This window comes from Syngnathus floridae, chromosome 2 (genome assembly GCF_059516105.1).
Source record: "Syngnathus floridae isolate MCC-2025c chromosome 2, RoL_Sflo_1.0, whole genome shotgun sequence".
NCBI lineage: Eukaryota > Metazoa > Chordata > Actinopteri > Syngnathiformes > Syngnathidae > Syngnathus > Syngnathus floridae.
This window is the reverse complement of record NC_142414.1, coordinates 10282395-10307042: the sequence shown is the minus strand read 5'-3', so window position 1 is coordinate 10307042 and position 24648 is coordinate 10282395. Positions and strand designations below refer to the sequence as shown.

The window sequence follows — 24648 nt, the reverse complement described above, 5'->3', positions numbered from 1 at the left end:
TATGTGACCCTGACAGATGCACAATGGGCAGATTTAAGATAATTCCCTGAGTGAACTGTAATGAATATCACATTAGGTTCAAATTGGCTTCCATCAGCTACTGGAGTGTCTTACCAAGACCATGTAATGTTTTAACAGAAAAATCCCTCAACCCTTTTCAACTAAACATTGAGCCAGCCACTTTCTGGTGCAATATTCCACTGAGTGCATTCGTGACCTTCAGTTTTAAACAATTTGTCTTTTATACCGGCTCGGAATTAACAGCTACTTTTATTCTCACTTCACTTAGATTTGTTTGGGTAGATTTGTTTTTTGCCTCTCGTGGTATTTGCATTATTCAAAAGTACTTCAAATATAACCAACATCCTTGGGAGACTGTCTAACTGCCAAGATCATTTGTATCTATTCATCTATTTTTAGATAAGCATTTGCTAAGGAACACAATGAAAACAGAATAAGGAAGGAAGATTGCAAACTAGCAACGTTTATTTTAAAAAGCAAGGTGAAAGCAACCCTATAACGTAGGATCAATAACAATTTCATTTTTGCGATCATGTAGCGTTAAGTCAGTGACACATTTAGTTGGTCTTCAAAGGATGAGGACCATAGGGAAGAGGGCAATGCTGGAAAAGGACTACACCAGCAAGTTCTAATGATGCATCACACATCATATGTCATTCTGTTATTGCACAACTGAAAGGATCCAGGCACACAAATGCCTATTTCAGCAATATTTTCTTGCTTTCTTTTAAATCTGTATACTTATACAGTTATAGTTAATGTGACGTGTGTGTGAATGTGTTTCTGTGACTTACAGTAGCTATCTTTGAATGACTAGCCTATACTTTAATCTGAGATACAGAAAATAATCAACATTATTGTTTTTTCTTTTTAGTAGATATTGATATAATTCCCCCCAAAAAACACAAAGTTAAAATGCAAATATTAATCAAAATACTCCAGTAAAAGTACAGATTTGACCGAAAAAGTATTGAATGTTCTTGAGAACAAAGTAAAAAAGAAATAGAATTTTTATTGTTGTCACGTCTCGTCTCTGCTCCTCGTCATTTCCTCGTGTTAGTGTTGTCATAGTTGTGCACTCGCCCCTCCCCGCCCGTGTCCTACCAGTAATCACTGTAATCGTCTTGTAATTAAGTCCTGTCTGCGCGTCACTCCGTCGGATCGTTTTGTTGCTACCCTCGTCAGTCAGCTCTGTGAGCTCATTCTGTTAGTCTGTCCCCTCTGTTATTCTGTTAAGCCTCTGTTAGTCTGTTAGCCTGTCCTGTTAAGCCTCTGTTAGTTTGTCTCTGTTCGCCCATCCTGTTGGTTCCTGTTTGTTCCAGCGGGTTTGTCCTACCATGCTCTCCTGCTTGTTTGTTCCCCTCATCCTCCCCTCCACCACCCTTTCCCTCAATAAGCTGCATTTGGTCACCCTGCTCCATTCCGCACGTGACAAATCTCAGTTATATAGAGGATCCATTTCTTTGCACCTGCCTGTCTGGTGGTGTTAGCGGTGTTCTTTCCATTCCCAGTGCATTAAGCTATACTGCTTTGTATGTAATGTTGAAATTTGGAATAAAAAATGTCACAATCATTCATTTGAAATGCTGTTTAACACTTACAGGTTCACAGGGGCCTATCTCAGTTGATATAGGGCAGACTAGACCTCAAACTGGTCGCCAGCCAGTCACAGGGCACACATAGCAAGAAACAGTTTCAGGTTTCCTCTAACGCTGGCCTTCTGGTACCTTGAGGCGCATGGACTGAATGAGATACACTATCACACCCTTGTTAACAAAAATATAAAATCACAGACCACAAGAAGCTGGCGCTAAAATTGATGATGTGTGCATGTAATGTGGGAGCTTCATATTCATCTCATTCATTATTTACTTCGATCTCTTTTACATCTCTCTTGCTGATTAAATGTTTACGGTGTATAAAATAAATATTATGCGATGTAATAAGATAGACTGTTGCAGTGTTTACCGCTACGCATGTATACTTTGAAGATCACAAACAATGTATTATATCCATCCATCCATTCTCTATACTGCATACATTAAAGATGTAAATATAACCAATTAGTTTATCTTTCACTGCTCAACATTTTGGACAGATATAAAAAATATTTTAAAAATCCCGTTCTGTTTTCACTCATTGACAGTAAATAGAAGGGGCAGGTGTCAAAACGGGAAGCATAACAAAAGTGTTGAAAGTTGATGATTTCTTTTCTGTTACTTGGCTCTTCTCGTGTTTTTACTTTGTTTCTCCTGGCCGGCACACCAATTTGGAAATTTGCTCCCAGTCATTAGCACAGTGGCCAGACCAAGAAGGCGCCAGATAATTATTTTCTCTTTGCCATGTGCTGTACTGCATTCCTTTTTTGGGGGGGATTCTGCTCTGTTTTTGAATTTCCCAGGAAGCTCCTTTTTCTTTTTTTATTTGCTTAAACTTTGTTATCACGCTCACGACTTATGCAATAGTTCTTTTTTTATCATTCTTTGTACTCGATCACTTAACAAAAACAAATGAGAACATAAGCTACATATTGAACCTAGCCTTTCGCACACTTTTTAAAAAAAAATATTTGGAATAAATACTTTGAGTAACCAGGCTGGCACGGTGGAGGACTGGTCAGTACATCCGCCTTCACAGTTTACACTTCACACGGATTCGTTCCACCTCCGGTCCTCCCTCTGTGGAGTTTGCGTGTTCTCCCTGTGCCTGCGTGGGTTTATCTCTCGGTACTCTGGTTTACTCCCGCATCCCAAAAAACAGTAGGGTGATTGAGCACTCACCCAGTGCGACTGCGAATGGTTGTTCGTCTCTGTGTGCCCTGGGATTGGCTGGCACCCAGTTCAGGGTGTCACATGCCTACTGCCGGATGACAGCTGGGACAGACTCCAGCAGGGGACAAACGGTAGAAATAATGGATGGATGGATGGATGGACTTTCAGTAACCCCCTCTGCAGACTGTTTTGGCGTCCGACCAGACACTAATCCTTACAGATGAGCCCTAAATTGCTGCCTACTATTATTTATAGAAATGTTGCACTCCCCCCCCCCAACCCGAAATAATGAAGGTACGGTAGTATTATTTCAAATTGAATGGTATTCTCTTCTTTTTAAGGCAAGCTTTATGGCCAGCTTGACTTGAGTTTTGTGTGTTTTGCTGATATGCAAACCTGGGGTGCAATATCCCTGTCATAAATTAGTTTTATAATGTTGGTGCAAAAGCCATGACCTTTAGCTTGCGGAGACTTTCTGTACCAACGAATGGTGTTTCTCCAGCTGAGACTTTCTGTACCAACGAATGGTATTTCTACAGCTGATCCGGAATTTTGTTCTTGGCTCTGCAAAAACGCTGCATACCATTGATCTTTATTTTTATCCAGATTGATTGGATTGTTAAAAGCCAGTGCAATCAAAATGGCTCCGCCACTGTTTTACTGAATTTCTTTTGAATGTCTTTACCTGACAAAGAAACATCAATGTCTTTAATTGCTGCCCTGTCAAAAGTACCCTGATTTTAAATGTGATTTTTGTGTGAAAGAAAATCTGTATGAAACTCTCTGGTGGTGATTGGCGGACTTATTTGGATCAAAAGCTTTACTGCCGTTGAATCAAGAAAAAAATATTTCCATCCTTAAAGTGTTTTTTCTTTTTATCACCTGCAGCAATAAATGTTCATGTCTGTGTTATGTTTGTCCCTGCAGCTGCATGTGAAAAATATTATCCGTATCCCATTAGCATGCTAAACGTGTGATATCTCTAACTTATTAATATGCTACATGCAGATAGATACAATACTCTGTGGGCTACAGAGTTAATTATGTTTGACCGTATCATGATGCGCGACAGAATACTTATCTAATGCTTGCTCATCAAGATGACCTGCAGGGCTGCTGTTCGGATATGCTGAGGCAATGTCAGATCTGCAATGTGGGTGGGGGTGGCTCATTGTTCCATTACTTTCTGCATCCATTGTTTTATTTGTTCCTAAAAGGTATTTTTTTTATTCAATGGGGCATTGCTTGCTGTCTTTCACGTAGCTTGTACGGGTTTACTTCTTCGCCAACGTTTGTCGCTCACTGAAGAACTCCTCGCTTGGGACACTCAATCAAACCATGTCAGTTCACAAAAGCAGCAATTTGGCAAAAAGTTATGATCAGGGGACGTTGTTAATATTTGTCAAATATGGGCATGTGAAACCCTTTTAGACATTCCTGTGATAAAAGGCTATATAAATAAATTTGACTTGACCTTTTGCTTGAGAAGCTACGTAGTATATTAAATAAGAAGGAACCAAATGCACAGTCCGTCCAACATGTCAAGTTTTTCTTGCAAAACACATCCACATGCATATCTACAAGAAGATTAAGAAACATAACATTCTGGTTATGGTTTTTTTGTAGCTATCCTTATCCTCTGTACACATCCAGTGGTGGAAAAGCTGAGATTCTTGTTCTAAAGTGTGATCAATCTCAAAATGAACTGTACTTTTTGCATGTCACATTCTATTTCCCATTGTATACCAACTGCTGTGCAGAAGCAACAATTTAGGGTCAAGTATTTAATAGAGGACAGTAAGTCTTTGTATCGCTCCACAATGCAGGTAGGGCAGGCACCCTGCGGATCAGGCAAATAATTGTGCTTTCCATTCTTTGTGATGTCAAATGAATGAAAATCATTGCAAAAGGGATACTGAATCATTTAGCAAGCAAACTGTCGGCCAAGAGCTTCATAGTAGTTGTCTACCGTTTTGACAATTGCCGAGAGAGAGAGAGAGACAGACAGACAGACAGAAAAGAACTGCTTTCTTGCCATTTTTTATTTGTCATACATAGTAGATTTATACCTCATTTATTCCCACATGGGATCATGACAGTATTACAGGATTTAATCGTAATCAAAGCATTCCATAGTTCCACCTCCATAATGAGCCAGTGTGCATGCAAACACAGAGCTACAAGCATGGTACCTTTTCCTGTACACAAAATGTTCACAAATATGAAAGGCTTTAGAAGAAAGAAAGGAAAGCGCATCGGCTGAGCTGCCGACTGTGACAGCTTACATTGCTAATCCGGAAGCAGTTGCTTGGAGTCATGTTGACTTGTGAAACCTAAGCAAAGCAGCGACATGTAAAAACAAAAATGGAAAGTACCATACAGAAGAAAAATAAATCAGAAAATAATTTCATTCTAATTAATTTGCAAGGAGTCAGAATGAAATTTGAAGGGTGTTTTTTTATGAGAGCCTTAGCGTGCCGGACAGCTGCTTTCTCCCTCAAGTTCTTTTTGGTCAGCTCATATTCTGTCATCTCCAACTGGACCCGCGGCCGCCATGTGTCAGGATTCCTTTGAGCTCTGTTTCAATCACTCGCTCCGATTGTCACGATATCTGACTGCCACACACCTTCAAACTTGCAAGCCAAAAAAAAATAAATCTGCATTATGTTACAGTACAGTATATGCAAAAATTTGCTGAAATGAACTGCACGGTCAACATGTTTTTCTGGTGTCTTCATTATCTAGTGTGTGTGTGTGTGTGTGTGTGTGTGTGTGTGTGTGTGTGTGTGTGTGTGTGTGTGTGTGTGTGTGTGTGTGTCATGTGCCTGTGACAAACGTCAACAAACATGTTTTGTCTAAAATTGTCAGTTGTGCGAGGGGAAGAGGACTCAAATGCAGAGAAGCGGGGATGGGGTCACTCAAAAAAAAATTAATTCAAGGGAAACAAAAAGGCAAAATGACAATACTGGGCATGGGGAATTAAATAAACAGGAGTACAAAACAACTAGGAACAAAGTTTCAAGGTAAACACTAGAAAAAGTACTTGGACTTGACATGGATATGAGCAAGGCGTGACATAGGCAATTAATAAATAAGAACTGAAAGAAAGCAAAGAACTAAACACATACAAACTGATGAGACGAGAGGCACCTGAACCACACGTAAAAGGGAAAAGGAAGCTGATTGGGTAACACGAGGTACCGGTTAATGAACACTGGTGGACACAATAACTTGTCGAGATAGACACTGACCTAAAGACAAGGATAAACAAACAACATTCTAAACCAAGAACAACTCAAAAAGTGATCATTACCAAAATCTCATTTTGGCGTTATTTCAAGCTGTGTATTCATGTGCTTTCTCTCGGATACATTAAAATCAAATGTTTTTGGACTTTGAAACACTTTAGTGTGTGCAAACTCATTTTGTTCCTTGAAAATGTCAGGCTTCAGGGATTCACCAAAGATTAAACTTGGACTGAATTTAGTATAGTAATTTGATTTGTTTAGAAGAAGACTCAACGGGCATTTAAATTCACTTTCTGTCATTTTATTTTGCTTCCTTTAAATGCCTATAAATAGCAGAGGAAATGTTTAACTATTTTGGTATTGTATTTTACATTAGGTCATTCCCAATGAACTTGAGTTGATACCTCACTGAGCAACTGAAGAGCTTGCTACTCGTATATTTTGCATTTCATTACTGGGGGGCTTCCTCGAGGGGAGACATCAAAGGGGAACAATGTGTTCATGTGGAAGCGAATGCAATCCCCCGCCCACCCAATGCCTTTCCCTCCCCAAATTTTCAACTCTCTGCAGTGGCTGTTTAGAAAGCTGAGATGAGTTGGGAACACACACAGGCGCACAATTTGGAGAGCAACAGGGAGACATAACATTTTTTGTGGCTCTTGAGCAGCACCTCTGAAATGGTACTCAACTTACTTATACTACTTGTATATTGTAATAAAATTGAAAAGTTGCCATTAGCAATGATAATACAATTCACTTTTGGCTGAAACCGTCAATTGGATTTTGTTTAAAAATGCCGCAGCATGCCAACCCACCTTTCTAATAATGTGATCACCTAATTCAGGAATATGAAAATACTGCAACATCTGTCAATACTACACTATGTTGTCTATGAAAAATATGTGCTTCATGAGTGAAAGTGTCTTTTTGCGCTTATATTATTTAGATGCAGGTTCTATTAATTTTCACAATAAAATTAAACCAGCGCTGTTATTTTATGCATGATTTCAGCAGATTATGCTGTTGAATGTTGTAGCGAACCTGCACATTAATTCCTGTCCTGGTGGCTTACCGACAAGATAACAAAAGGAGAGATGTTGCAGTACACATGTTTATGTTCAACATGTTGTGTGCAAACTACTGATTTGTATTGATTGAGGTAGAGATGAATGCAATGCATTGTACCAGCAATTCATAATATGGATGGATTGAAAAATCTAATTAATTTTGGAGTTGAGCCTGAGCTGTTGTGTAAAATGTACTTATCTGGAAGATGTCTTGGGCAGAACATTAGCTTCTTTAAATTAGCAAAAACTGACACTAAAAGGGCAATTTGCAGGAATATCTCGCCAGCTTTGATTTCATATAGTATTTTATTCCCAAGCATCCACTTTTGACTCAGTTTATCCTTATTAATGTTATCCCAAATTACTTTTGGCAAGAGACTGCCACTGGACAGGTTGCCAGCTAATTGTGCGTTATTCCCAACCATATACTTGGTGATATTGATTCACATTTTTTCAGGTTGAATCTGACTGTGAGATGAAACAGCAGGTGCAAGCACCTCCGAAACATCTTGCTAATGTGGTGAGAGGCTCAACAAGTGGTCTGACATCTGCGAGAGGTATGTGGCATTGAAGAGCCAATGGCACCATTCAGCGGATGCTGTGACGACGTTGGGGGAAAGTCACAAATGAAAAAGAGTGCCACAGCAGTGCCGGTGGGTCGCCGCTCCAGATTAGTGTCTCAGTGTGAAGGCTGGTGGATGCCATGATGGAAGTCAAGCGTGGAGGACTTTCTCATCAGTGCAAAACCTGCTGAGTCACAGCTGGCTTATCTTCAGTGCACTTGAAGCTGCGGATGAAATTAGGCTAGAATTTGAAGGCCAATACAAAGAGCATTTGTAGCTAATTATTTTCTACAAGTTTTGATTATTAAGATTAAAAATAAGTCTTGGTGGCAGGCAGCTCTCAGCATGATAGGTTTGACTATGAGTGTGAATGGTTGAATGTCCAATGGTTGTTTGTGCCCTGTGATTGGCTGGCGACCGGTTCAGGGTGTATCCCACCTACAGCCCAATGCTCCAGCATGCCCGCAACCCTCCTCAGGATAAAGCGGGTCAGAAAATGATTGGATGGCTTTCTTTTTATTGTGGCATCTATGAATCTTTTTCTGTGACTTTACAGGAAAACTAATGAGATTCCCATGAGCTTTAACTGCATTTATTAAGTAGCCGAGGAAGGTTTTAAAATTATTACAAAAAAATTAGTGAGGAGGCTAAATATAACTAAAACCGTACAAAGCTGATCTATTGCAATTTTATCAGGAAAAAACATTTTTTTGCATTGGCTGAATATTTTCTTTGATAAGGGTTATAGTTACAAATGGATAAGTTATGACTTAAATTAAACTGAAAACGATCATAATAACTCGTGTTTGGGGTTGCACCTCTAGATATGATATACCCTAAAGTTTTTTTATTTATTTACTTCAAAAAACCTCCGCGTAAGGATGATAAACCGAGGGGATTTTGATAAGGCTTGTAAAAAAGATTGCAAGACTGCCTAGTGGCAGTGTAGCCCCTTCTAAAGGGCCAGTTTGGTAAACAAACCTCCAACATTGTTTTTTTTTACATTTGTTCACAGTTGTTTGGTTGGGTTATGTTTGAGTAATTTAGCAAAACATAATTGTACTCTGCTGGCTAATTTCAACTCAGAAGTTTATTGTCAACAGAAAGAAAAATCCATCAATTATCTTAACTGTCTGAATTTCCTCCACATCTATTTTTGAATAAACTAACTACTTAAATGTAAATAACGGCCGGTGTTCCGACCTGCTTTGAAGCACTTCATCTGTCATGAAAGCTTTTCGATTGACGCGTCAGGGTTAAAGTTTGGAGCAAAAAAATGTTCAGTTCATCATTAAAGCCATTTAGCATTGATCTTTGTAGTCCTCTGTCCAAGATATGCTGCGATGTGCTTCAGCAGAGTTCCCCTGCAGGTTTTACTCTATTTGGCACCACTCTGCAGCCTTTTGGATGCACACGTCTGTGTGTCCATGCATAATCGTGTTGTTTGTGCAAATTATATTTCAGGGTTCATTTGTAGATGCTCCGTTTGCCATCATCCGTGCACTTCATGCTGAGCAGGGTGACAGAGATCACAAAGCAACTCACTCCAAGATACAGTAGATTACCAGGGATCGGGTTCTGACCTGCATTTGTTGGCCTCAGCCTGACAGGGACAATCTGAATCAGATGAGGGGCACAAGGGTAAACAAGCTCTGCTTGAGACTGCACAGCCTAGTGGCTACCCTATCGGAAACACTCAGTGCAAGATGTTGTCTGCACAGGGCTGCTCTCAGAGGGGACTCAGAGTCAGGGCTTGTCCTTCCATTCCCTCCCGAGCTGCACGCCAAAGCTGTCACAGCAAATACAGTAAATTTTTTAGGCCATGTGCCCTTGTTAAATGAAGATTACATTTTTATTTAATAGGGATTACATATAATGACCCAGATAGCCAAATCATCCCTGATTATGATGCATATACATATTTGTATTGGCAGCGTGTTTGTTGGCTTTCTATGTGTGCTGGGGAGTGGAAAAGGGGGTAGGGATAAAAATTCTGTCCTGAGGATTTCTTTTTATCTGAAATGAATTGATTGCGCGCTCATCCATAATAGGCATGCAAAGTATTTCCATCCAGTGGGATGATTGAGGGCAGGGTCAACTTCAGCCGCACACCTGCAGGTTAAACGTTTCGCTTCAAGGGAGCAACACAGGCGCAAAATAAACCTTGCGACTCTCATACTCTCACTGAGAGGCAAGCATTGGCGTTTGGTATTAAGCTACTGACCTTTGCATGACTCACATGGCTGGATTGTGCCTGCCAATAGCTCTTATGCCAACAGATTTTCATACAAACAAAATTCCAAATATATTTATTTTATTCTACGAATATGTACATTATGTGTGTGCATATATATATATATATATATATATATATATATATATATATATATATATATATATATATATATATATATATATATATATATATATATATATATGTGCACACGCACACCACACAGAGAACCAGATCACACACTTGCAGGCATGCTTGGAGAGATGTCAGAGTGAAAGGGATGCTCAAACAATATTGCATCTCATAAACTGAGGTAAATGTGGTTCTTTTGCTCAAGGGCACCTTAGACAGACGTAGTGTACAGATATCTTTTGTAGCACGGATAGCTTTCATGCTTCCGGCCTTCTGGGAAGTCTCTCTACAGTTAACATTCACGACTACCTGCAGGCTCTAAGAATATGTCCTCACCATATTTTCCTGAAAGGTGAACATACTGTAACATCAGCGGCAGACTGATGAAAGTATCATTCGAAGGAGGCAAGACAGAAATAGCTCAATTGAAATTGCAATTTTTTTTTTTTCCCCCCGACTGCCAAAATGCAGTTTTCAAGTTGCATGACAGAAGTGGCATGATGGAGATGTAGCCACCTTGTGACAAGGGGTCCTCTCCTGTGTTTGCATTGCTTGCTGCCACTTTCAGTTACGGGAGGAGAGGGCAGCTGTTCAAGGTTTTGCCAAGCAGCGTGCTACGATCACTTTGGGCCAGCTGGCCATGTTTGCATTTGCATCCCTAATTCATGATGAGGGGAGAGCTTTTTACTGTTCTGGCCCAGCCCGACACATGACATATGGGGTGCACTTGTTAAAAAATGTAACATTTTTGGCCTTATTTAAAATACTGTTGCAAGCAGTATGAGCTTTGTTTGCTCATACTCCAAACCTTGTCATATTGTCGTGTTTATCGTCCTTTTTTATACCCTGCAGAATGTTTCTGTAATTTGGTTTTGAGTTGCAGCTCGTAAACAACCCAAAAGCGCCGCCTGGCATGTGAGACTTTGAAGCAAAATAAACACCATGTGCAGATTTAAAGCAGTGCCACATGGAAAACAAATTCAACATGAGATGCCCATATGGCAGAAAATAAATTACATCAACTGGCCATCCCAATTCACAACACTGCATTTCTAATTATTGTCAGGTTTAATCACTATTTACAAAAATGATGGGATACCTGGTGAGTCAGTAGTATATGCCAAAGCAAAGTGTAAGGAGTCTTTACTTTTAAACTGCTCATATTTTGAACCCCTTTTAGTTAACAACCCCTTGTTACTTTCACACACCTCCACACACACGCACACACACACACACACACACACACACGCACACACACACACACACACACACACACACACACACACACACACCTCCACACACGCACGCACGTACAAAACATGCCCTCATGTCATAAAAGAGAAGCAAACCAATGACATGACATACTCCCGAGATGGAGAGGAAATGAGCAAAATTCACCAAAGTGACACAGTGAACCAATTATAAATCACAGAGCTCAGGTACTAATCCAGTCGACAGCGCCTGGGGGCAGGGGATTGGCGTGAAATATTTTGGACCCATACTTGGATGCTGTGCTGAAAAAAAGATGATGCTGTGGGGAAAGATTGCACAAAGGATAGGGCAGGAGGCATCAGATTATGACGTTGTATTTGTGCCAAAAATATGTCGTCATGACGACGCGTTCAAATGTCATGTCACGTGCACAGACGGCACATCACATTCGCAGTAGACATAGGCAATGCGCACAATGACATATTTTTGGCACAAACAAGCGTTCGCCTCAGGTAAGGATGTGTGTATGTATGCAGTTTAAAAACAAGATTTGTTCTGACTTTTTTAAAAATGTGAAATTAAAAATAAGTATAATTCAATACACAAATAAGTAAAAACACAGGATAATAAATAAAGAAAATACTTTATAATATTTATATTTAATATTAATTTTTCATTAACTTTAACCAAAGAGGGGCAAAAGGGAGGAGGTCTTCAGTTCCTTGAAAAAGTCTTCTTCCATAATCACATTTTGAAATTATGATTTAAGTGTGTGTGTATGTGTTTTATTTATCAATATGTCATTTTTTTTTCTAATTCATCGGCTGATTTTGGCATACCGTTCCTGTTAAATCTTTTTATATTCAAAACACATTTTGCAAAGTGGGACTTTGCATTGTTATTTAAAAGATAAATTGATGCACATTTTGTCTGTTGTTTTTCTTTTTATTTGTCTGATTTATGCTATTACCAGTGAGCGCGTTCTGTGTTTTAGTTTAATAAAGTGCAAAAATAAGAAAAATAAACAAACATACAGCACTTTTGTCTAAGTTAGATTCTGCGATTTACAACATACACACTGTAGATAGATTTTTTTTGTGGGGGGGGATCTAGAAAGAGCAGCAGATGAAGGAATTTGATTCCAAGTCCTTCAGAATGGAGTCAAACTGAGATAAAGTTAAAAGATTTGACGGTTTTATTGTGCTTTGCTGTAAGTTCCAGTTGGTCGTGATACTAAAAAGCCATCTGTCCTTTCTATGTCCTGACACTGGGGGCTTTTAGTGTATCCACATCCTGGGAATGAAGAGCATAAGCTCCATCAGACTTGCGCTGAAGATCCACATTTCGTATGGTAGGAACAACCCTACTTGTCCTTTGTATATAAGTCTGTACCACTTTGCCAGCCAACAGGTTGTAAAAGGCAACCATCCCAGGATGATGACAATGATGAGTTTGTAAACTGCAGTTTGTTTTGAAGCGTAAAGAAGCATTAAAAGACAGAGTCCGGCATACATGGCACCTGATTTCAGGCATGTGCATAGAAGGTTTCCATAATCCAGCAAGTCTTCTTCTTGCATGGAAAGAAAAGCATGATTTACTTCTGAAATAGGAACCCAATTTAAGTAGTAACTTTTTGACAAGGGCATCCATGTGAGGTTTAAACGACAAAGAGTCCTCAATTAAGATGCTCAAATATTTGAAAGCTTTAATAAATTTAGTAACTGAGCCATCAGGAGTAACGTCGGGGTGAGGGGGTGATATTTGTCTATGTGTATGCAGAAGTACTCAGGATCAGCATTTGAAAACCAATAAATACACATTTTAACCAAAATGCATAACGTTCTGAAACTACTGTACAGCAATTCATAAAAAAAAGTAACAATAAGTTGACCAAATGCCATAAAAAGTGCCTTTCTACCATCAAGGCACTAAAATTGCTTTAACACTCTCCGCATTCACCTACTGTTGCCGTACCATCAAGACCAATTTGGGGTTCAGTGTTTTGCTCAAAGATAGTTTGACATGGTCACACGGGCTCGAGACTGAACCCACAACATTTAAGCTGGAGGTTGCTGCACTCCCATTATCTGTGATCATATATAGTACTAATGAAAAAGCAACAAGCAAAAAACTTGAGACAGACTGACATTAAGTGGATGCATCACCGCAAACAGTATCTGCACTGTCAAACGTGCTGAACATACTCAGACCGATGACACTTTACAGCCAACACAAGTACTAATTAGACCGGTTACTGATGTAAATGGAAGCTGCATAATTCTGAGAAATTGTGCTGAAAGAGAAACTGAAAATATAAAGAAAGTATACATCTAATCGAAGAATTAAATTTAGCATAAAGCATTAAAGGTTTGTTTTTGAGAATTCTATATGAGCTGTCATGTCAAAATTTAGACTCTGATTCCCTACTTTCATTCCGAGCAGGCTATCAACTACTATTACAATCATAATGGATAACTTCAATGACATTTCTGACAGTTGGCCAATCGGTCCATCAAATAAAAACCTGCCCTCTGGTGAGGCAATTCACCCAATGTAATTTCATACAACCCAAGAGATTTAAATGAAAAATAATATATTGATACTATTCATGCAATGTTTAGTGGATATGAGTTGTCAGTTTGCCTCTCTCCTGTGAGTCTCCTGCTTTATCTGCGTTGCACGAAAAGCAGCACTTTTCACCTCTGACCCCATTTCCCAAACTGGAATGATGATTTACCTGAGCACAGCTGGCCATCAGGTATAAGCTTTTCGGGCTTATCCGGGTTTCCAAGGTTATTTGCTCTCCGCTGGTTGTCCAACTGATGGGAAATTTTGTCAGAGAGGCTCAATGAATTATGCAATGACCAAGTGGATTTGATGAAATTAATATCATACAGAAAATAGATGAGCTGGAACTGGTTTTGTGTCAAATTTATATTTGAAGAGAAGCAACAGGGAAACAAGTGTATAGAAATAGCACACTCACGTAACAAGTAGTTATAACACCATCTCATTTTTTACCTGCTCAAGAATCACAAATTATTGTAAGACTTCTTTCTCTCTGCCACTTTCAAGAGCAAAACCAAGAAAGCAATCAAACAAATTAGCTCAACAGTCTTTTTTTCCAAGCAAAACCTCAAAGCAAAACACAGAAATAAGCACAATTAAACTTTACTGCACAAAAGCAAGCACACAAAAGTGTGTAACCACAAAGTACAAAGACAGAATGACACACAAGAGCTGTAGACACAAAACAGGCAACTGAGAAAACCAAACAAATATAAAAAAAAAATCTAATTTGTGACATACAGTTTCATAGAATTGCATATGACCTAACCACTAAACATAATATTCTCTTGATATTCTCTCAAATCAAATAACCACACTTTTATTAATTCATTTATTTCCCCCCTTTTTAATTATCATTTAATATCTAAGTTTGATTATATTCCAATCAAGCTTATAAAAAGTGCATTATTCTTTTTTTGCATGCATTAATTCTAAAATCTGAAATAGCACAAGTAAGCGTAGCGTAAAGTACATGAACTATCGATATTTCAGTATGATTTACATTCTAACAATGTGCTGTAGTTCCACATATGCGTGTAAATTACATTGTTTGTAGAGTGGTTTCTTTAAAGGTCAAGGATTGATAGCATTGTAGATTTTAAAGCCTCAAAGTTGCTGAGTCAAATTTAAAGCAACTAAAGAGCAGGCGCCTATTATATTAAAGAGAAAAAAAGTTGGATAACAGCCCGTGTATCCTTTTTTTCCTCCCACATTGTTTGCTAAGCCAAGAGGGCAGCTGTTACTGAATCTGTGATGCAATCTATGTCCTTGTCGTTTGCGGAGCAACGAGATCCACAGGGAGATGGAGGCGGGTGCACAGTGCCACATCGCCTTTGATTGTGCTGTCCAATAATTATCAACTTAGCGTAGGAGTTAATATGTGCCATAAATGGATGGCTCCGTGATCTATGAACACACAACCAAGGTAACTCTTTAAGCTTTTGTGACAAATTGCTTTGTGTTGCTGAATGACAATCACAGACCAAAAATAATTACATTTGCTTGCAAATGGTTATTCAACTGTTAACACATTTGAGTGTGTTCTAACCCTAACCCTCTCTGACCCCAAATGACCCGACTTGACTTTGACTTAGCGATCATAAGCTCGACTTGACTTGGATTTTTTTATTTTTTACATTTAAAAATTAAAAAAAATATCAATTTGTCTTTTATTTCTGAAAGAAAAGTTATAAATTTGGTGCCACGGTGATGCACTGATTAGCAAATTGCCTCACAGTTCAGAGGTGGTGGGTTCAATTCCGGCTCTGGCCTACCTGTGTGGTGTTTCATGTTCTCTTTGTGCCTGTGTGTGTTTACTCTGGGTCATCCGGTTTACTCCCACATTCCAAACACATGCATGGTGCCAATTTGACCGCTCCATATCGCCCGTAGGTGTGAGTGCAAATGGTTATACTTCTTTCTGTGCCTTGCGATTGGTTGGCAACCAGTTCAGGGTGTCCCACGCCTACAGCCTGAAGTTATCTGGGATAGGCTCCAGCACGCCTGCGACCTTCGCGAGGACAAGCGGTTCGGAAAATGAAGTTATAATTTTTGATGTCGCGCGTGCCAGCACTCTTCCAACCCCATCACGAGTATGGTCTTGTCACAGACAAGGGCTGATGCTGACTTGGTGAGCAAGTATCATGAAGGAGGAGCAACCTGCAAGTTTTAAAATGCTTAAAAACCACTATATCTATGATGTTTTCCTCTGTGCATATAAAATAACTGTGTGTTCATTTGAGCTAAGGTAGCTATTTTAGCTTGATAGGTTTATCAATACCTCTTATCAATAGCTGGAGAGTTTAAACTTGAAACTATACCAGGTCCTAAGTGATGCTAGTGCAGAGCGCTAAACAGTGTACCAAATGACCTCTGAAAATGCCAACCTACTAAATGAGAGTTCTGTCAGCACTTGACCCAATTAGTGATGATTTGACCGATGAACGAAACTAGCCTGACAAGCCCCAAATTCAAGCTTTCAACAAACGTATACCAAAATGTCAGAATAATAACTACCACATTAGTAGACACCCATTTATACCGTTTATCAGCTAAAATAGTTGATCTGGTACTCCTTTGAAGGTTTTGACTTCAGACTTGCACAGATATAACTTATTCCCACCTCTGGTATAGGCTCCAGAACCCCCAACATTCCACAGAATGGATGGAGGAATTAATTTGGGAAGGGGGGTGTTTTTTGCCCTGCGCCATCCATGTCAAGAAAATGATTAAACCTGCTACCCTGAATGCCAGTCCAAAAGCCTTTCACAATGTTACTGAACGACAACAACCGTGGACTCATTGATTTTCATTGCTTGCAATGACAAAAGACTCAGTCGCAACAAATATTTAGCCGATGATGGAATTTAATCATCCATGCGCAATATCATTTATACTGTTCAGGTTCACAAGGAAACTGGGGTTATACCAATCAATCAAAGAAGCAATTGCTTGACTGCAGCTGATCTCAATTTCCACTGTTTAGTTAGGGCAAAAGTTGCAACATCTTGGTTATCGGATGTCTGTGTTTTGAGATGCAGAAATAATGTCTCATCATTTAAAAGACGAAACAGAATATAAATTATCCTTTTAAAAAAAATACTTGAGGGAGATGACTAAATCAAGAAGCTTGACCTTGAAAGGGTGTAGACAGAGGAACATTTAGTGTGACAAATGGGTATGTAGGTGTTTATTAGAATGGTGGTGGTGGGGTGATGTGTATTTCTTTTTATTCCGTGTATTTGTTTTCCAGCACCGATCGGATGATTGCCATTTTAGGCAAGAAAATGTATGCCATGTGTCACTGTTTTTTAAGTATTTAGTATTTGCATACACATTTGCAACAGATCATACATCAACATTCTATCCTGTCTAAATGTTATGCTCGATACCAATAAAGAAAACTAAATAGAGGAAAGTAGTAAGATCTCAGGCAGGCTGAGCACAGTGTATAAATCAATATGGACAACCACAAATTTGTTCAGATTTGATAACAAAAAAAAGTATATATAAAACTAGAAAATACTATTTCTGGAGAAATTGCGCGTGAAGGCTGAGAGGCTTAATGAAAAGGAAATGGATGCTGATGAAAGGCGGATTCTGGGCCTGAAGAAGCCGCCCACCAGTGCTGCAACATGCGCTTGTGCTTAGTAATTCAATTTAGAGGTTGTTACACTGCTTACTGCACTGCACTTCATAAACAGCAATGCTAAGTTTGTATCTTTGGATTTTGTATTTGAAGTGAACCAGCTTTTGTCTGAAGGTATTATTTAATTTGAAATTTAGAAAATCTGTATACATTTCTCAAATAAACAAGCCATGTAAGGGAGCAACACATTCCCCTTTCTGTCTTCTGGCTAGAGGGCACTGGTTCTTGTCTTGGTGGCGTTGACAGCGGTCCAGTCAGTGCCTTCATAATATGAGTCAGCTCTGTCCTTCCATTGTAAGTGGGGGATGGGTGGATTTTTCTGCTTTGTCCTTTTGAGTCCTTCTTGACCCTAGGTTGTGTTCTAGTGTATGATGGAAGTCAAAGAGAAGGGACTGGTGTGTTTGGATATGTTTTCTGTAGACCTCAGTATTGAGGTTTCCAACCTTCCCTCACCACACATCATGTCCTATTTGATGTCGTCCTGAATGTTTCTGTCTACAGAGTTGATGTATTCAGTTAACAAAGCGAGGTTTGACCGTAACACATCTTCATCTGTGTCAAGTCTCAGGCCTTGTTGGCCAATACTGTAGCATTATGGGCCGGTTCTGGGGTATCGCCAACAAACGGGGTAAGAATGATGGCTATATCTTTGACTGCGTTATAAGTGGTGGGGGATTGATGGTGCTGCCGACTGGTCAGAGACACTCCATCCATGTCGACTTTAGGAAATCCATAAAAGCAAGGTTTTTTCTATATACAGACAGTACTAAATTCATTCCTTTTTCTTTTTTGAGCTTCTGGAGACACTGGAATAAGAAGCCACCTGTCAAAGTAAGAAAGCTGTCTTCAAAAACAGGAACAGGTTTGGGACATCACCTATCGTCTGCCTATAGCAATGATCTGACGTCTCTTACCCCAAAGATTGCCTCATTCAACAAGGAGAGTTGACATAGACAAACATGCACGCCACATTGTTGTTTGAGTGATATTTTCTTTATAGATTTAACCACTGCAAATTAAGGGGAGGTCAACAATTATTCCATCTTGCTATATAATTGGCATCAACAGAGTCTTACCACATGGGCATTTTGATTGATTCAAAACATATTTAGCTGTGGGGAATGCTACTACTTTTTGTGTACTCCCCAAAACAGTACAAAAAATCTTAAGGATACTCACTCATCAAAGTGTAGTTGTGAAATTTTGCTGAAATCTGATCTGGCAAATTCACTTGTTAGCCTTATAAATTGTAATTGTGTTGTTGAGTGTTTGATGAAAACAAAGTACCAAGATGCATGTTCTTCATTCACTATCTTTATTGCTCACAGGAGAAAAAAAGAGATATACTAAAAGAACTATCGCTTACATTTTTTTTGTATTTATATGTATCAAATCATTCTCTTCTGCCCTTGAGCATAAGTATAAATTAGAATAAATTCAGTTTGCATTCCCTAACAGTGTCCGAAAAATAACTGAGCCGTAGTCTTAGAATGGGTTCCAACACAGTGACGAGTGAGACTACTTATGTCTCCGGAATGCCGCATTGGATGTGTGCCCAGGCGATAGTCATCAGCCCACTGGTGCTGGCATAGATCTGCTGTGGGCAACAGCACAGCTCAAATAGTGAGTGCATTGATCACACTAAAAAGGAACAAGGCTGCTCTAGCCTCCAGCGAATGTCAGCACAGAATACAACATGCAATAAAAAGCACAGATGAAATGTTGATATTGCGTGTTTTTTTAAGCCAAAGAAAGTCTGGAGGCAAACGTATCAACTTAGCTAATTGCATATGGCTCTTAAATCACGTTTGCTCGTGTTTGTAAGCTGCAGAAAATTCATTAAAAATATGTGTGTGTGTGTGTGTGTGTAATGTATACAAAACAATGTATACAATGTATATATATATATATATATATATATATATATATATATATATATATAAGTTATGATGTTATAGTAAGATCCTGAACAGCAGTGTGTAACACTTCGTTCCCACGCAAACACCTCACACCAGCTATTATTGTAACTCTGCATGTTGTAAAGTGGAAAGTGAGATATGCTTCAGTTAGCATGTGCAAATTATTTTGTAGTAGTAGCCTACTTTAGTATCTTTATGAGCTATCAGGTGACAGTGACTCAGATATGAGCATTACCACTGCAATGCCGCCCCCCCCAAAAAAGTGATTAGAAATTTCACAACCTTCCATATATTTACGTAAAAGGAAATTTTTACCATTGTTAAACGCGACCTGTGTGTCAGCCTTTTGATTGACTGATAATCAGTCAGGGATGCACAATGCTTCTCACCCTTCGTGAAGTGAGAAAGGCTCCAGTCACCTACACCTAATGGTGCTAAACTTTCTGACCCATGAAAGCTATGTTTATGTCTCCAATGTCCATTTTCCCTGCGGGATATTGATTTACTGTTTCCATTCACACAGGCACTCTGTTTTTTTACATGGGTGACCAGCTTTTATCACACAATCCAGGGCTGTGCTTCTCACAATATCACAGTACATTACTTTTACGCAAAATAAATAACTAAATAAAAATCAAAGAATTTAAGGGGAGATTTTCCACTACCATCTTTGCTTTACCAGACTCTGCAGGTAAAGTATTAACTTGCACCGATGGATGTTTGAATGTAATATGTAAGTGAATTAAATACGCAAAGCTATGATTGAACATGAAATGATTATTTTGATCTTTGACAAAATATAAGTCATCCTTATCTTGTGCTCTTGTGTTTCAGTGTATTCTGCTCCAAAGTCACTCCATTGCATTGTCAGCAAGGATGTGGATTTTTTTTATTTTTTCTGATGCTGAGTATCACCTTCCAGAATCAGTGGACAAAGGTAATGTGAATGCACTTTATCTGTTCTGTTTCACATTGAGCTAGTAGTTGTGTAACAATATGTTTTTTGACAAGTACGATACGTATCGATATTTATTTTATTGTTTAATTGTATTTATTTATTTAATGAGGACAATGCATCGTGTAAAAACACTGCATCGTATTTTTGCAGTAATTAGCACAATAGCTGGGCAGATCAGAAGAGAGAATATTCAAACAAACATAAAAAAGAAGGACCACATAAGTGTTCATAGACATGACACCACATTAACCACGAAAAATGTTTGAGATGCCTCAGAAATAAGACAGTCTACCTGTGAAAGCATGACTGATTGTATTTCATCCCATGTTTCAGAATGTTTCATAAGGTGGGGTACAATCCACAGTCCCTGACATTGGCAGGCAGTCTGTTCAATGACTGTGAGCCTCTGACAGATGTTACCATTTGGCCAAATTGCAAAATGGACAATGTTGTGATGTTAAATCGGTTATTATGAATCGGTTACTATGATTATTTTTTTACGTATAAAAAGAAGATGGGCAAATCCATTTTAAAATTTAGAAATGAGGGAAGTATTCATGAATACCAGATGATTTTCAAAATCCAAAATGTTATACCTAGTTAAGATATTACAATAGTGATACTGTAAAAGCTTTTGTCGAGACTTTTTTTTTTCTATTTTTCAAACCGAGACTTTTAAGGCTTCAGGGTGGCCTCGGATGTATGAGACCATGTGGTAAAACAATAAGACATGTGGCTGAATATCATGACATGCATATATGTAAGCCTTTGGTGAATTTGTTATCAGGTTATGTTTTATATGCAGCTTAAATTTAATTTCAAACAAGATTTTTTTACATGCTGCTTGACGTTTAGATTAGAGCCAAAAACTACCCTAAGGTATTTAAATTGTGCATCCCCATTGATGGACAAATTGTGGCAGGGTCTTGATATGTAAGCATGAGTCATAGAGCCAGTGTGACACCATGGCGTTTGGAAGACTGAATAAAGTTGGTCCTAGTATTGAACCTTTTGGGACTCAGTTCAGCAAGTGGAAACATTGCGTCTTTGACTATTCCTCATCGCCATTATCTTGGTTGCGTGCTAAATGTATATCTGCGGTGTCGACCGGAGATGAAAGGCAACGACAAAAATAGTAGTAATAAAGTTGATTAGAATAAAAGATTACAGGGTATTACAAATTTTGAGTGTAAAATTGTCTCATCAATTATCGATTTCATCAATTGATAACTTATAAAAGGGATGATGTGTCGATGTAACAAAGTCCAGCACTCATCGATGCAGCTGGATCGTGGGCCAGACACATTGATATGTCCATTAAATAAATGTATCGTTACACAACAGCTAGCATTTGTTTTTACAGATCTAACTTGATGTTATGAAGTGAGAGCTCCAGCTTTTCAATCCAATTAGAATCAATTAGCTGGCCTCAAATGATCCTGAACCTAGATACAAACGGGGTGTGCATCCTGGTTCAGGGTATTTTGAGGCCATCTAATTGATGCACATGTTGTACATCTAGTCCTGCGTTTAGCATCAAGGACCATCAGTAAGATGAAGTCTTTGACACTATTGTGCTTTTATTATTGAGCTGCTTTCTTTCATTTCAGACTTTCAACCACTCTACTGCATGCTTTTATCACCAGACCTAGTATATTTGAGAGTTGTCCTCAGAACATAGTTGTGCAGTTATAAAACTTGAGATCAAATATGTGTGGTTCAATACTAAAGGTTTTGGAAGGTTTGCCAATCAAGGTCTTTCCACTCACTGTAGACTGTACAAATTTCTGTCCATCCCATTCATTCCCTCTACCGCTTGTCTCCAATTATATTTATTAATAATGAGTGGCAAGTCATCAAGTCATTCAAGCATTTGAAATTTGGCCCATTGTGACCTGTGGGCTTCACTTCCTACCTACACCACTCGTCAAAAGCAGCTTGCCAGACATGAACGCCACACAGGAGACTGAGACAAGCTTACTTTATTTTAATTCAAGCTAAACCTTCGCAAACTGAGGTTGTATGTTTGGATGGTATGAGATAAAATGATAATTCGTGAGGGGATTTTGAGACAAACAGATTGTTAGGAGGAATCCTTTTAAAAGAAATGCCTGTTTGCATCTTGCCATTGATGCAGTCTTATTTAGAGGCATGTTATGCTATTATTCATTTTGAACTGCTGTATTGAGTCAGCTTTAGTAATCATTTTGATTGAGTCTGCATATGTGTTCAGAATCAGTTAAAAAAAAAATCAAAAGTTTAACATTCATCTCTGACAATAAAAAAAAAAAAAAGTCAGAATTTGATGACCAATATTGTAGTAGATGCATCTGGACAGCTTGAATGTATAAGTCAACAAAACAATCAAATTGTTCCACTGGGGGAAATCATTACAGGAAGAAACAAAGTTGCTCATTTTCACAAACACTACACATCTGTTTTGGCCGAACTAAAACGCTGTTTGGCGTCAGGCACCTCCCTGTGTAGCTAGAATATTGGAGCTTGCAAAGAATAACATCATCAACACCCCATCCCACAAGCACCCAGATTTGCGTCATGCAGCATAAACACTGTATTGACTGACAAAACAACAGCTCACTCCATTGCTGTCCTGCTAACACATGCATATCAGTGCAGTGATAAACAAATATACATGGATTTCACAGCGACCAAGTCTGTTCAAGTACAATCACACCACTCTATTTCTCCCCAAACCAAGGAAAATCACGGAATTGTGCGTGAATTGAATTATTGTCTTTTGCTTCTGCCAAGGGCACTCTGATTCATTCTTGTTCTTTTAGATACAGAAATGCTTCACTATGTTTGATGCTACAGGATTAAAAGGAAAGGACAGTGTGTGCTGTTGCACTCTGGTACTTTGAAAAAAGCTGCACGACATTGCACTATGATAGCATCTTCTATAAGGCTCAATTATATGGAGGCACAGGGAGATAGATGTGGCTGGCAGCACAGTGGGCAGCGTGCGGCCAGCCGAGATGGCCTCAGCCTGCAGCAGGGCAGCAGTTGTGCTGGTCAGTGGAGCGCTGCATCTCCCTGACACATGGGGCCCGGATGATGGGAAAGACTTGTATGCTTGCATGCTTAAAGGTCTGAAGACTAAAAGAAACAAGAGAAAGGGAGGCACTGTGTGTGTTTGTGAGTGTGTATGCATGTGGTCAGCAGAATGAACAGTTAGGCAGCAAGCAGGCTAGCTGCAACAGCGATGCTCCTCAGGGTTTTTTGATGAAAACACGCTAAATATAGTGGTTTGCACACAGCCCACGGATATAATCATGAATTCACTGACATATTGTCCACACGCACATGCACACACACACACACATGCATGCCCACACAGCCACACACAAGACATCTGATAGAATGAACACAAAGGCTGTTGTTTTATCATGTGGTATTATAGCAGGTTATTTAAATTATTAAAACATGTTTGAACACAGCACACTTCTCCACAGATCTTCCTAACGTTTAATTACAACTTTTAATATGTTATGATAATTGTATGTGACCCATGCGCGTGATTAACTCAGCTTAATAACAATCTTCCTACAGTGCCTTTTTGGATCAGTGGTAATTTGAGAAAAATATGCTCTCCTGAAATTGTTCTCGTAAAGTCCTGTAGAATATTCCCCCCTTGCCTGTGCCTGCGCGTAAGTTGATCAAACAACTCACAGCGCGTTATCAGAGATAAAGTACTTGACAAAGACACCGCTCTCCATGGAGATGTGTTATCACCGAGAGATGGGTCTACAGTGAGAAGATTTCTGAAGCGAAGGCAAAGTAGCGTCGGATGTAGGAGGGGGCTTGTCAGTTTCAAAGGTTTTAATTTCTTACTTCAAAAGTACTAGTAAAACTTGGTCACAGCATAAGAATTTGAGGTAGTTTGCTGCGAATCACTACAGCTAATATATTAGGGATGAACTTGGGACAGTTTTTCGCAACCTTAGAGCCTGTCTTTGGCTACACTGTAAAAACTTCACCAAGTGATACCATTCAAGTAATCGCAGTCCAGTATGAACTGGAAGGGTGTCAGTTATCATTCGTAATTTTTGACATATTGATGCAAATGTAAAACAAAAATGAACAAATAGACCCCCAACTGAACTTGGTGGAAAACAGGATCTATTCAGATGAGTCACACTTGAGTATACTTTCTACCCTTTCCTGAACTCATAAGATCAATTGTTTACAGGCATTAAGTGAAGTCTGGGTTTTAACCTGTCCCCTCTCATTTGCCATGCCTGCCTGCAAATCTTTCTCTTCTGCTGTATCATGGAAAGGCAGCACTG

The 24648-nt window shown here is 39.0% G+C and overlaps 2 long non-coding RNA genes across 6 annotated transcripts in view; one reads left to right on the top strand and one right to left on the bottom strand.

Moving 5' to 3' along the window:
- The window catches only part of LOC148401639 (uncharacterized), an 83483-nt gene that overhangs the window by 47405 nt on the left and 11430 nt on the right, over window positions 1-24648 (top strand). For 4 of the 5 annotated variants that reach the window (XR_015854748.1, XR_015854745.1, XR_015854746.1 and 1 more), the window contains exon 4: window positions 20218-20320. This is a non-coding gene — a long non-coding RNA (uncharacterized LOC148401639). Of the gene's footprint in view, window positions 1-15060; window positions 15242-20217; window positions 20321-24648 lie in introns of those variants that run through there. The other variant, XR_015854747.1, reaches the window with a different exon arrangement.
- LOC148401640 (uncharacterized) lies at window positions 4817-14399 on the bottom strand. The gene is made up of 3 exons (XR_015854751.1): window positions 14269-14399; window positions 13985-14066; window positions 4817-5425 (listed from the first exon to the last, which is right to left on the bottom strand). It is a non-coding gene; the product is annotated as an uncharacterized LOC148401640 (long non-coding RNA).